The 10837-nt window shown below is 51.0% G+C and overlaps 1 pseudogene across 1 annotated transcript; it reads left to right on the top strand.

Annotated features, from left to right (window-relative positions):
• Positions 1-1455: 1455 nt before the first annotated feature.
• On the top strand, positions 1456-2638 carry LOC308057589 (olfactory receptor 14C36-like; annotated as a pseudogene). Its single transcript has one exon. The product of its transcript is annotated as an olfactory receptor 14C36-like (transcript).
• The last annotated feature ends 8199 nt before the right edge of the window (positions 2639-10837 follow it).

The following is a 10837-nucleotide window of genomic DNA, read 5'->3' as shown; positions in this document are numbered from 1 at the left end:
CTTCAGACAGAATTGTTGTTGAAAGGAGAATCAGAAAGCTCTCTCTGACCATGTGCAGTGCAGACCCCTTTCTCTGAGGCATCCCCCTGGCTGCTCTTCCCCCAGCAAAGCCTCTGCCCTCAGGGCTGGGGGTCCCGAGGTGTGAGCCACCCCCTCTGCAGCCAGAGCTCCAGCAGAGCCGCGGTGCAGCTCTGCAGCCACGTGCCCCGGTCCCTCTGCAGAGCACAGGGGCTGAGAGCAGCTGCCCAGCAATGTTGGTGTGTGGGAGGTGGCGAGCAGAGCTGGGCAAGGGCAGCGCTGCCCTCAGTGCCTGGCACGCTCGCCCTGGACACTCTTACCTAGACCGTCAGTGCAATTTTACTTCTTTCTCTGCCTTTTGGTGTTAGTTTTATTCTCTTGCTCTTGCTGTCAGGCTCTCTGGGGATGGGTGTTTCAGCTGCAGAGTCACACTCTGACCTTGTGGGTCCTCTCCTGCAGGTGTGTCCATGGGAACAGGTGTCCCAGCTTTCCTCTCACCTGTGGGGCTGTGGGCAATGCCCTATGTGGGGCTGGGCAATGGGCTGGTTCTCCCTGAACCTGATGCTCTTGTTAGGGCACTTGGCTACCTCCTTAAAGTTCCCTTCCGAGCAGTGAGTTGCCCTCCAGAATGGAAACCTGTCCCATCGCACCCATTAGTGATCTGAAAGCCCCACGTAGAGGCGTTTCTGTGATGGAGAAAACGCTGTTGGGGTGGGTGAAATGAGCTGTGTATCCTTTGCTGTGGGTGGGATGCTGAGTTCTGATGAAAGTCTACAACCTTTACTGGTCTGTGGTGGGTCAGCCTGTTCTCAGCAGTGCCTTGTGGTATTTCAGGGTAACATGGGAGTGTGGCCACCATTCATCTCAGGAAGGTGCAAGCCCATAGAAACCAGGAACCAGCAGGACAGACCACCTCCCCTCACTGTGCACTCACCCACAGGCAATCCTCTTGCCTCACAGACCTCACTCTGTTCCACCTGAGGGCAGCAAAAATGCTCTGCTTTTCTGACATCCGAGAATACGCAACAGGAGAGATGGGGGGAGCTGTGAAAAAAACTAAAACTCCCTTAAAATGCCTTCACCCTTCCCGTTCCTTAGCACTGGCGCTGCAGACGCTGACCAGCCCTTCTGCGTTGGCACTGGTTTCACAGGACAAAGTTAAACACCAGGACTGGTCCCTGCTCCCACCCACTCCTGCAGAGTGGGGCTGGCTGGTCAAGAGCCCGTGGGCAGATGCCCTGCTCTTCATCGCCCACACGGCCAGCACCAAGCAGGGCTGCAGCCACACAGCTGCAGGAAGGTCTCCGAGAAAAGAGAGGGATGTCTGTGTGTGATGGGGGGTCTGTGGGAAATGGCTTTGATTTTGCTTGCAGAAGTCTCCCCTAAATTATCACTGTCTTTTTCTCCTGTGACAGGATCATATGCCCAGAGGCAGCAGATGCCCAACAGCAGCTCCATCACCCAGTTCCTCCTCCTGGCATTTGCAGACACGCGGGAGCTGCAGCTCTTGCACTTCTGGCTCTCCCTGGGCATCTACCTGGCTGCCCTCATGGCCAACGGCCTCATCATCACCACCGTAGTGTGCAACCACCACCTGCACACCCCCATGTACTTCTTCCTCCTTAACCTCTCCCTCCTCGACCTGGGCTCCATCTCCACTATTGTCCCCAAAGCCATGGCCAACTCCCTCTGGGACACCAGGGACATCTCCTACTCAGGATGTGCTGCACAGCTCTTCCTGATTGTCTTTTTCCTTTCAGCAGAGTGTTCTCTCCTCACCGTCATGGCCTATGACCGCTTTGTGGCCATCTGCCAGCCCCTGCACTACGGGACCCTGCTGGGCAGCAGAGCTTGTGTCCACATGGCAGCAGCTGCCTGGGCCAGTGGGTTTCTCAATGCTGCGCTGCAACGGCCAATACACTGTCACTGCCGCTCTGCCAAGGCAATGCCCTGGGACAGGTCTTCTGTGAAATCCCACAGATCCTCAAGCTCTCCTGCTCACACACCTACCTCAGGGAAGTGGGGCTTCTTGTGGCTTGTGCCTCTTTATTATTTGGGTGTTTTGTTTTCATTGTGCTGTCCTACGTGCAGATCTTCAGGGCTGTGCTGAGGATCCCCTCTGAGCAGGGACAGCACAAAGCCTTTTCCACGTGCCTCCCTCACCTGGCCGTGGTCTCCCTCTTTCTCAGCACTGCCATGTTTGCCTACCTGAAGCCCCCCTCCATCTCCTCCTCATCCCTGGACCTGGTGGTGGCAGTTCTGTACTCAGTGGTGCCTCCAGCACTGAACCCCCTCATCTACAGCATGAGGAACCAGGAGCTCAAGGGTGCAATGTGCAAACTGATAACTGTATCTTCTTCTGAAGGAATAAAATTTTGAATAACATTTATAATGTAATTTATCACAGACCCAGAGTGTCTTCTGAATGTGTTCTAGTTTCTCAGGGTATTTCATTTCTGATAAAGGTGTCGTCCCCATTCTAATTCCTTCTCTGATTTTCTTTTCTGAAGGTGCCCTGCTCTCTCCTCATCTAACAAAGCCAAAGGGCCATTAAACCACTATGTTTTTCCTGGGATTCTTTCTTCCAAGGCCTTTCTGGAGCTGCAGGGACAGTTCCTGTACCCACAGACGGAGGGGAAAAAATTCCTGGCATGGCAGCACTGCCAGGGAACACCACCCCTTGGCTCTCCAGTGCTGTCCTCCTTCCACTTCCACACCCTCCTTCTGACCCCCTGCCTTGGTGTAAGGCCTGAGTGCTCTGGCAGCTTGGTCACCGCCGTGCTGCGTGGCAGTCCTGTGAGCGCAGGCAGGGGCAGGCAACGGGCACTCTGTGATGGTGCTGGCCTCCATCAAATGCTATGGATTTGTGGAGACCACTGCAACGTGCTTCCTTGAACCGAGGTCCCCGTGCCCATTGCTCATGACGAGGGCCATCTCCGCGAGGTGCCGAGCAGGGCGCGACACCCCCGGGCTGAGGTGCTGCCAGCCTCTGGCAGGGGCAGCAGGAGGCCAGGCAGTCACTGTGCCCGCTGCAGTGCTCTGCCTCCGCACGTGCCAGGGACGGGCTCGTGCCTCTGAGCACCCCTGTGTGCGTGAGGCTGGGGTTCAACCACGCCAGCAGTGCGTGAGGCCAGCTGAGGTGGGGACACCTCCCAGGGCCCGGCCGTTCCTGTGTGTGACTGCAGGAACAAAGGCCACTGTCCCAGGGAGATTCATCTCACCTGCCTTGGGCAGGCTCATTGCAAGTGCCTCTGTCTGATCACGACACCCTTTCTGGATGGTGCCCTCAAATGTGTCCGAGCAATCAGGGAGGTTCTGGGGTCCTGGCAAAAGGCAGACATCCAGCCTCTGTTCAGGAAAAGCAAGAAGGGCAATTGGGAGAAATACAGGCTGGTCATCCTCACCGTAGTGTCTGGGGAAATGACGGTGGAAATACTCCTGCAGCCATTTCCAGGTAATTGTGGGACATCAAAGGGATTGCTGCACCCATACGTATTGAGGCAAGAAGGGGATGGTTTGTACCTGCACCTTTGCAAGGGGTTTGACTTTTTCTCCTGCACTTTCTTTATAGGCAGATGGGTGACTTCTGGAGTGAAGAAATGGAGGACACTGTGGGTGGGGAGTTGGCTGGCGGCTTGTGGCTATGTCTCGAGCTAGCTCAATGGCGTCAGGGAGCGAAACACGACCTTGGGAGAGAGACACAGTTATGCTTGTTGGAAGGAAGCCATGGGAACAAGAGGAGAACCTTGAAGATAGGGAGTGGTCTGCAGAACTTGTGGCCTTGTAGATAAAGGGAGTTGCTGAGCTGCTGTGTCTGTAATAAAAAAAGAGCCCAGAGTGGAAAGTTGCTGAGCACAGTTACAGGCTGACACGTCAGCCCCCTGCAAAGGTATAAAAGGCTTGCTTGAGTTTAATAAAGTGTCTCCGAGGTGTCTTCAAGTGTCTTCGTGCCTTCAATCTGCTCCCAGAGTCGGTGCATCATACGCCACAGGGGCTCAAGACCAAATGTCAGCAGTGGTCAAGTCCTCCTGGTGGCCACTGACTAGTGGCATCTTCCAGTGCAAGCAGTTGGGCCAACTGTGTTGAATGTCTTGATTGTCTCCCAGTACAAGCTGACAAAGTGGCTTTTCAGACCCGTCTGTGGATGATGCCAAAGTGGGCAGAGCCCTTGAGAGATGCCATCCAGTTCACCCTGCCCTGAGCAGGACAGCTGGACAAGGGCCTTTACAGGGGCCTCTCCCAACCTGAGATATTCTAGGACTCATCAACTCACTTCCCTGGAGAGCTCGGTTAGGATGGGATAGCAGGGGGAAGAAGAGAAAACAGAGGCGCAGAAGCAGAGACAAAACAGTGTCCAGTAGAAACAGAGCAGTTCCCCTGAGGAATGTTCTTCCACCCAAAGGGTAGGTAGGAAATCCATGAGATAAATTGGCTGAGAGAAGCTTCCCTTTATCTGCTGGGTGCTGGGCCACGGGGAGGGTGACGGCTGAGGACGCTATCTCGTGGTCAGTTGTGTCTCAGGGACTCACATTCCAGCAGGAAGCCAATGGCTGTGACGGGGGCAGTGAGGCCAGTTCTGCCTGCGGAGGGGACAGCCCAACAGCAGCAATGTGCCTGGGAAAGGGGCGGTGAGGTCACCTCTGCCTGAAACAGCGCGTAGGGCAGCCCCTGACTCATGGCTGGGACACGTGCTGTTAAGCTCCATCTGCCAGTGTCTCGGGCAGGCCAGCAGAAGGCCCCTGGGTGGCACATGGGCTGTGAGATCCCCTCTGCCTAAGGACCTGGGCTCACTCCACCGAGGGGCTTCTTTCTTGCTTGTCACATCGCTGCTGCCTGAGAACATGGCAGCACAGCAGCAGGCACACCGCTTGCTCGTGCCTATGCGAGAAGCTGAAAGGCTCGCAGCCTTGGAAGAGCGCGGTGAGGCCGTGGCATGGTCAGGAGAAAGGCCACAAGGAGGGTGAGGGGTCGGGATGCCCGCCTGAAGGGTGGTTTCCCAGGTGGTGGAGCTTTCCTTGGAGGTAGGGAAGAGCAGGAGGGAGAAGCACTGCCACCCAGTGCAGCTGGGAAAGTGGAGACTGGAGGTCAGGAGGAGGAAATGTCACTCAAGGGCTTGTGCTGTGGTGGGAGACGTCGTCCAGAAGGAGTGTGGGATCAGTCCATGTGTGTGTGTTTGCAGGAACAGCGTGTGAGGGTGGGCAGACATGAGTGCATGTGTGGCAAGGGCAGGGTGAGAGCAAGGTGGGGAAGCCAGATGGGTGCCTGCAGCCTGCCGGGGAAAAGCAGCAGCCGTGGGACAGCGTAGGACGTGAGATGGAAGGCAAAGGGCACGGGCAAGGCTGGAAGTCACCAAGAGAACCCAAGGGTTGTCCCCTTGCATACAGGCATTGCCTCTGCCGTACAGAGTGCAGTTTATGGCACCTGCAGTGTCCTTGGCCATCTCTTCCACTCCTGTGGATCTCTTTATCACTGCCTTCCCCAGTTCAGCAGCCCCTCGCCAAGGAATAAACCACCCAGCAGTGAGTGAAACCCAGTGGGTCTCTCTGTAAGGGCTGGTTGATTCTGCCTGTATCTCCACAAGTAAGTTGTTCCCCACCGACTGTTGTCCAGTGTCTCAGTCAGTCATATCAGGAAATATCCCACCATCTTGGTGGTACATCTACCCAACCATCTTGGTGGTAACGCTTTTTGTGCTAAACCGGCACATATCCAGCAGCACCCAGTGCCCAGTGGAACGTTCCAGTACCTACTGCTAGTTAGTTCTGACAGCTTCATGAATTGCATTGAGCAATCACAATGTGGGTAGGGCTCCACAAAGAGCAGAGTTCCATTTTGGTGTGTCTTGGCTTCATTTTAGTAACACACTTCACACTGAGTGTGGATTCAGTATTGCCAGGTCTGGAGGTCAGTCTCGTTCCAATGAGTGTATTTTGGTCTTAGCCACAAGTTATGCCCACTAGTCCCAAATGGGATGGGGATACCAGGCATTCCTGCATGAGGACATTCAGGGAAATGGGTACAAACCCAACAATCATTCTTCTTAAAAACATTAATCGATCCTTCCACCATTTTCAAATGAGTATTCCATGTCCATGACTCCTCCTGATCCCACCCAAGCTGAGGATTTAGCATACCACATCACAGGCCAAATTCTATACATCTGTAAAACATGTTTCAACATATATCTACAAAGGAGAGACAAGTAGCAGACTCCAGCTTCCCTGTAGACAGCCCAGTCTTATCTGGGGTCGCATTTCAGTCATTCACTTATATGCTGTCTGGCAATAATGCAAGATCCTGAACCTAGAACTTCATGATTCTGGAGGTAGTTTCAAGCATAAAGGTTTTTGTTGCTTGACAGTCCATTCTGGTGATGTGGCTGGTTAAACCCTGCTATGGCACGTCCGTGGTGTGACTCCTTCAGGCTTGACAGCAGCGTAGGTGCTGAGAAAAATCTGGAAAGGTCCTTTCACTTCTCCTCAACGGTTCATCCATCCACGTTCTAAGATACACGCAATCTCACGGTCGGTAGTGATGTACAGGCACGTCCAGGGACAGATCTGCGCTCACAGTGAGGTACCTCTGGAGAGAGGACAGGACCTTTCCTAGAGACTGAACATACTCTTTTAAGCCATGTTTCCCTTCTATTATTTTGGGATTCACTGCCATTTCTGTCACCTGGCAAGGTTTACCATGTATCCTTTCCAAAGTCTCTCCTTCCGTTTACGCTGGATCCTGTATCTGTAGCAACGCTGAGGGAAAAGCATCTGACAACTCTCTCTGAGGTTCTTGGCAGATTTTACTCATCTGTCCTTTCAGGCTTAGCTTCATTTATTCTACTTTCCCGCTTGATTGAGGTCTCCATGGAGTGTGGAGATCCCATTTTACCCCTCCTAGTTTAGCTAAAAGGTGAAGGGCTCCTACTACCAAGTGTGGACCCCAACACCCAAAGAAAGTCCTATGGGTACCCCGAATCTCCGTATTATGTCTAAACTTACACTTATGATACTTCTTATTGGTGCGGCAAGGGAAAGCTTCCAGCCAGCCTGAAAAAGCATCTGTCATGACTAAAAGATACTGATACCCATTTTGCTGCAGTAACTTGGAAAAAGTCTATTTGCCAGTAATCCCCTGGGCTTTGTCAGCCCTGGGAAAGGTCTTTGGGGGTATGTGAAGATACTTCTTCAGGCATAACTCATGCTTCTTCACTCTGCTTTTTGTTTTCCCAGTCATGGTACATTTAGAACTTGCCCTTTCAAGGCTTCTAACATCCTCTCAATTCCCCTGTTGCCTTCGCAGGCGCGCGGTGACCTGGTTCAGGAACGGCACGGCGGCCAACCCCAGGCCGCTCGGTCCATCAGCACGCAGACACCAATGTGGTGGATGGCAAAATGGTGTTTATTGATAAGTGGCGCGGCATTATAGAGCTTGGGTTTACAACGTCCCTTCCGTCTGCTTACGTCATAAGCTAAATGCTATTGGCTATCCAGAGAGGGGCTCTATATTTCCGTACAGCACGACATCTTCCGACCGCCAAGCCCTAACTACCTACATTTCCCCCCTCCTTATGGATAATTGAATCAGCTAAAATATAACAATCAAAATCTTAATTTAATTTATATTCTATGGTTTGTAAAAATATTAAAAGAATATTGTATCAACTTGACTAAAAAACATAAGGCACAGTGGTCAGGTGGAAGGTAAGGGGTAATTGATAATACCAAGGTATGAATTAGGGTAAGCTAGAGGTAGCTAAGGGTAATACCAAATGGGACTTAAAAGTTAAAGCAGTTGATGGCGTTCTACCAGCATAACGTCGACTTTCTCTAGGTGGCTCTTGACAAATGACACGAGCTTATTCAGTATACAGGGTCCAAAGATCAGTGCCATGATGATCACTGCAATCGGCCCTGCCAAGGTAGATATCAGGGTGCTTGACCACGGTGAACGGGCAAACCACGATTCAAGCCACCCTTGTTGGGTTTCCCTGTCTCTCTTTCTTTTTTCTAGCCTTTCTCTAAGTTTGGCCATTGTATCTCTGACAACCCCAGTGTGATCTGCGTACACACAACATTCTTCTCCTGATGCCGCACATAACCCGCCTTGTTGTAAAAACATGATATCCAATCCTCTACGAGTTTGTAAAACTACTTCGGACAACGACCTCAGTGACTTTTCCAAAGCGCTGATCGATTGTTCAATGCAAGCCAGATCCTCATCCACTGCAGTTCTGAGGGACTGGAACTTCTGGTTCTGTTCGACTAACGAGGCTATACCTGTTCCTGCCCCTGCGGCCCCTATGGCTAGCAAGGTAGCTGTAGTCAGAGCGGTGATGGGTTCTCGCTTTTGGATATGATGCGAAGCTGGAAGGGTTTGATGAGTATATACGTATTCCTCAGGATGGTATACGATTCTCAGAATAATCCTTACCTGTATACAAAATTCATGGTTTCCTTTGAGCAGTTTAAGAGATACACATGGGGTAATTCCGGATTTTGAACATATCCATTTGGTGTTTTTGACAGGAACTAGCCAATCAGCTTTCGATAGCTCTTCTGATGTGGACTCGTTCAAACACAGAGGCCTTTTTTCAAGGGGTATTTTGCCGACACATCTACCCCGCCCTGATACATGTTGCATCGTGACTCCTGGGTTGTCCTCGGAGCTCCACACACAATGTATGGGGTTGGGCCCCCTAACGAGTTCCGGTTCATAGGGTATACCTACTGCCTCATAAAGAGGGGGCCTTATGTCATAACAAAGCCAACAGTTTGTTGTCATGGCGGGATTAGTAGAGTTCAGTATCTGATACGTTACATTCATCAGCCTCCATAGAGGAGGCAGGTCAAATTCTAAGGTATTCGGAGCTTCGGTGTTGCCGGGGGTCGTATCTTTAATATTCGTTTTCAGTATTATATATAGGTGTCTGTGGGTTAAGAACCGGGTTAGGGCCAATTGCTTGGGGTGCTTGTAGCACAATCCTGATAATTTGTATCACTACCCCCGGGTCTGTATTGTCGGAGTGTATAAATACTGACCACATTCTCCCCACTGCCCAGCCCATGTCAGCTGGGTTTTGAATTCTCAAATTTAAATGTGTACAGGTACTTTTTTTGATTGACGATTGAAGATAATAGCCACTGGGCCCACATTTTGGAGGGTCACACCTATCTGGCCCCCACATTACGCGCAGAAATTCGTCCTCTCTTTCTGGTTTCCATCTATCACTCGTTACAATGGTCTCACATCCCCAATATCCACAAAAATAATATCCTGGATATTACAATAGCTTTTTCCTGAGTTTGAACTGGGGCACCAATACGTCCCCATGGCACTTTAGATCTATATTTTCCCAGTCCGGGAAATAAATCATTGACTGTAAACGTAAAAGTCGGGGTACCCGCTGTTATATTCTCCTTTATCACTCGACTGCTTATGGGGTCCCGTAGGACCCACTTGAATGGCTGATGGTGATTATAATCTGATTCTGTCTTTCCTGCAATGACAAGTCCTAGAATCAAGTTCATACAAAGGCATCGCATCCCCCTTTTTGGAGGCTATTTGGTCGTTATCCGAATCTGGGTGGTGCAGGATTCCCAAGTTTAGACAGGACAGTTGTCGACTTGTCATTTTCTCTCGTCGGTGGGATGTACGGGACACGGGGGTGTCCGATGATCCGGTCCTGCAAACAAAAAACTCACGGTTTTCATTAGTTTTATTCTGAAGGTCTGGCTTGATAGACTTAAGTGGACACCACTTAATTCTGTTGTCTTTTCTGACCGCAGCATACCCTCGCCCTGTCAGAACTAATTTCCACCCTTGTTCCCACCCTCCTAGCTCATTTCTGATCATGACCGACGGGCCTTCTTCTAGCGCTCGAGTGGCCCAGTGCTTCTGGGCAGGGCTATTCACCTCGTCTCCCCTGGGGAACTGGTTTAGTGCTAATAGGGCAGTCCGTAGTAAGCGTGCCTGGTCCCCTGAGGGAATGGTGTTGGTAAAACCCTCTGGTTTTGCTAATACCTCTAATTTAGATTTCAGAGTTTGATTTGCCCGTTCGACTATGGCTTGTCCTGTGCTGTTACATGGGATGTCGTGTATTAGAGTAATACCCCATTTCAGAGCGAATGCCTGGACTGCTTTAGACACAAAATTCGGACCATTGTCCGTTTTGATCTGATTAGGGACACCAACCCACGCCATGGTTGTCAACCAATGTTGGATGGTTGCTTTAGCATCGGTCTTAAGGTGTTGTGTGGCTACAATCACCCCGCTATATGTCTCTACAGTTACTGCTAGCCATGCTCGAGGTTTTAGTAATTGACAGAGCATAAAATTCGTCTGCCACACCTCAGAGGCTTTAAGACCTCTGGGGTTGACTCCACTAGACTGAGAGAAAGGGGGGGGGGGGTTAAGAGATAGGGTAAATTTTAACGATTATGATAGTCTGCTTAGCTGTTTGCCAGATCTTACATGGTTTGCTTGGGTGCTGTGATAAGGTATACGGGAGTAAAGAGCCTTATGACCATATAAGTCCAGCTTTATGACCATATAAGTCAAAAAAACGATTACAACCTTGCAAGAACAAGCCAAAGCCGGTTCTGCAGTTTGGACAAAAACCAGGACGTTACTGAGCCTGCGCCAGATGTGGGAGGTCACGAGGAAGACTCGCCTGCCTTCATCCTCAGGACCCCTGATGACCACCACCAGGGGACACTGCGCAAACTCAGTCGAGAAAAAAATATTGTAATGGCTCGCAGAACTAATTTTAATGTGAAGCGGGGATAGGTAATGCATATGTATAGGCACATTACAACACATT

Source organism: Falco punctatus (genome assembly GCF_963210335.1).
Source record: "Falco punctatus genome assembly, contig: scaffold_128, whole genome shotgun sequence".
Lineage (NCBI taxonomy): Eukaryota > Metazoa > Chordata > Aves > Falconiformes > Falconidae > Falco > Falco punctatus.
This window is presented reverse-complemented; position numbering and strand designations above follow the sequence as displayed.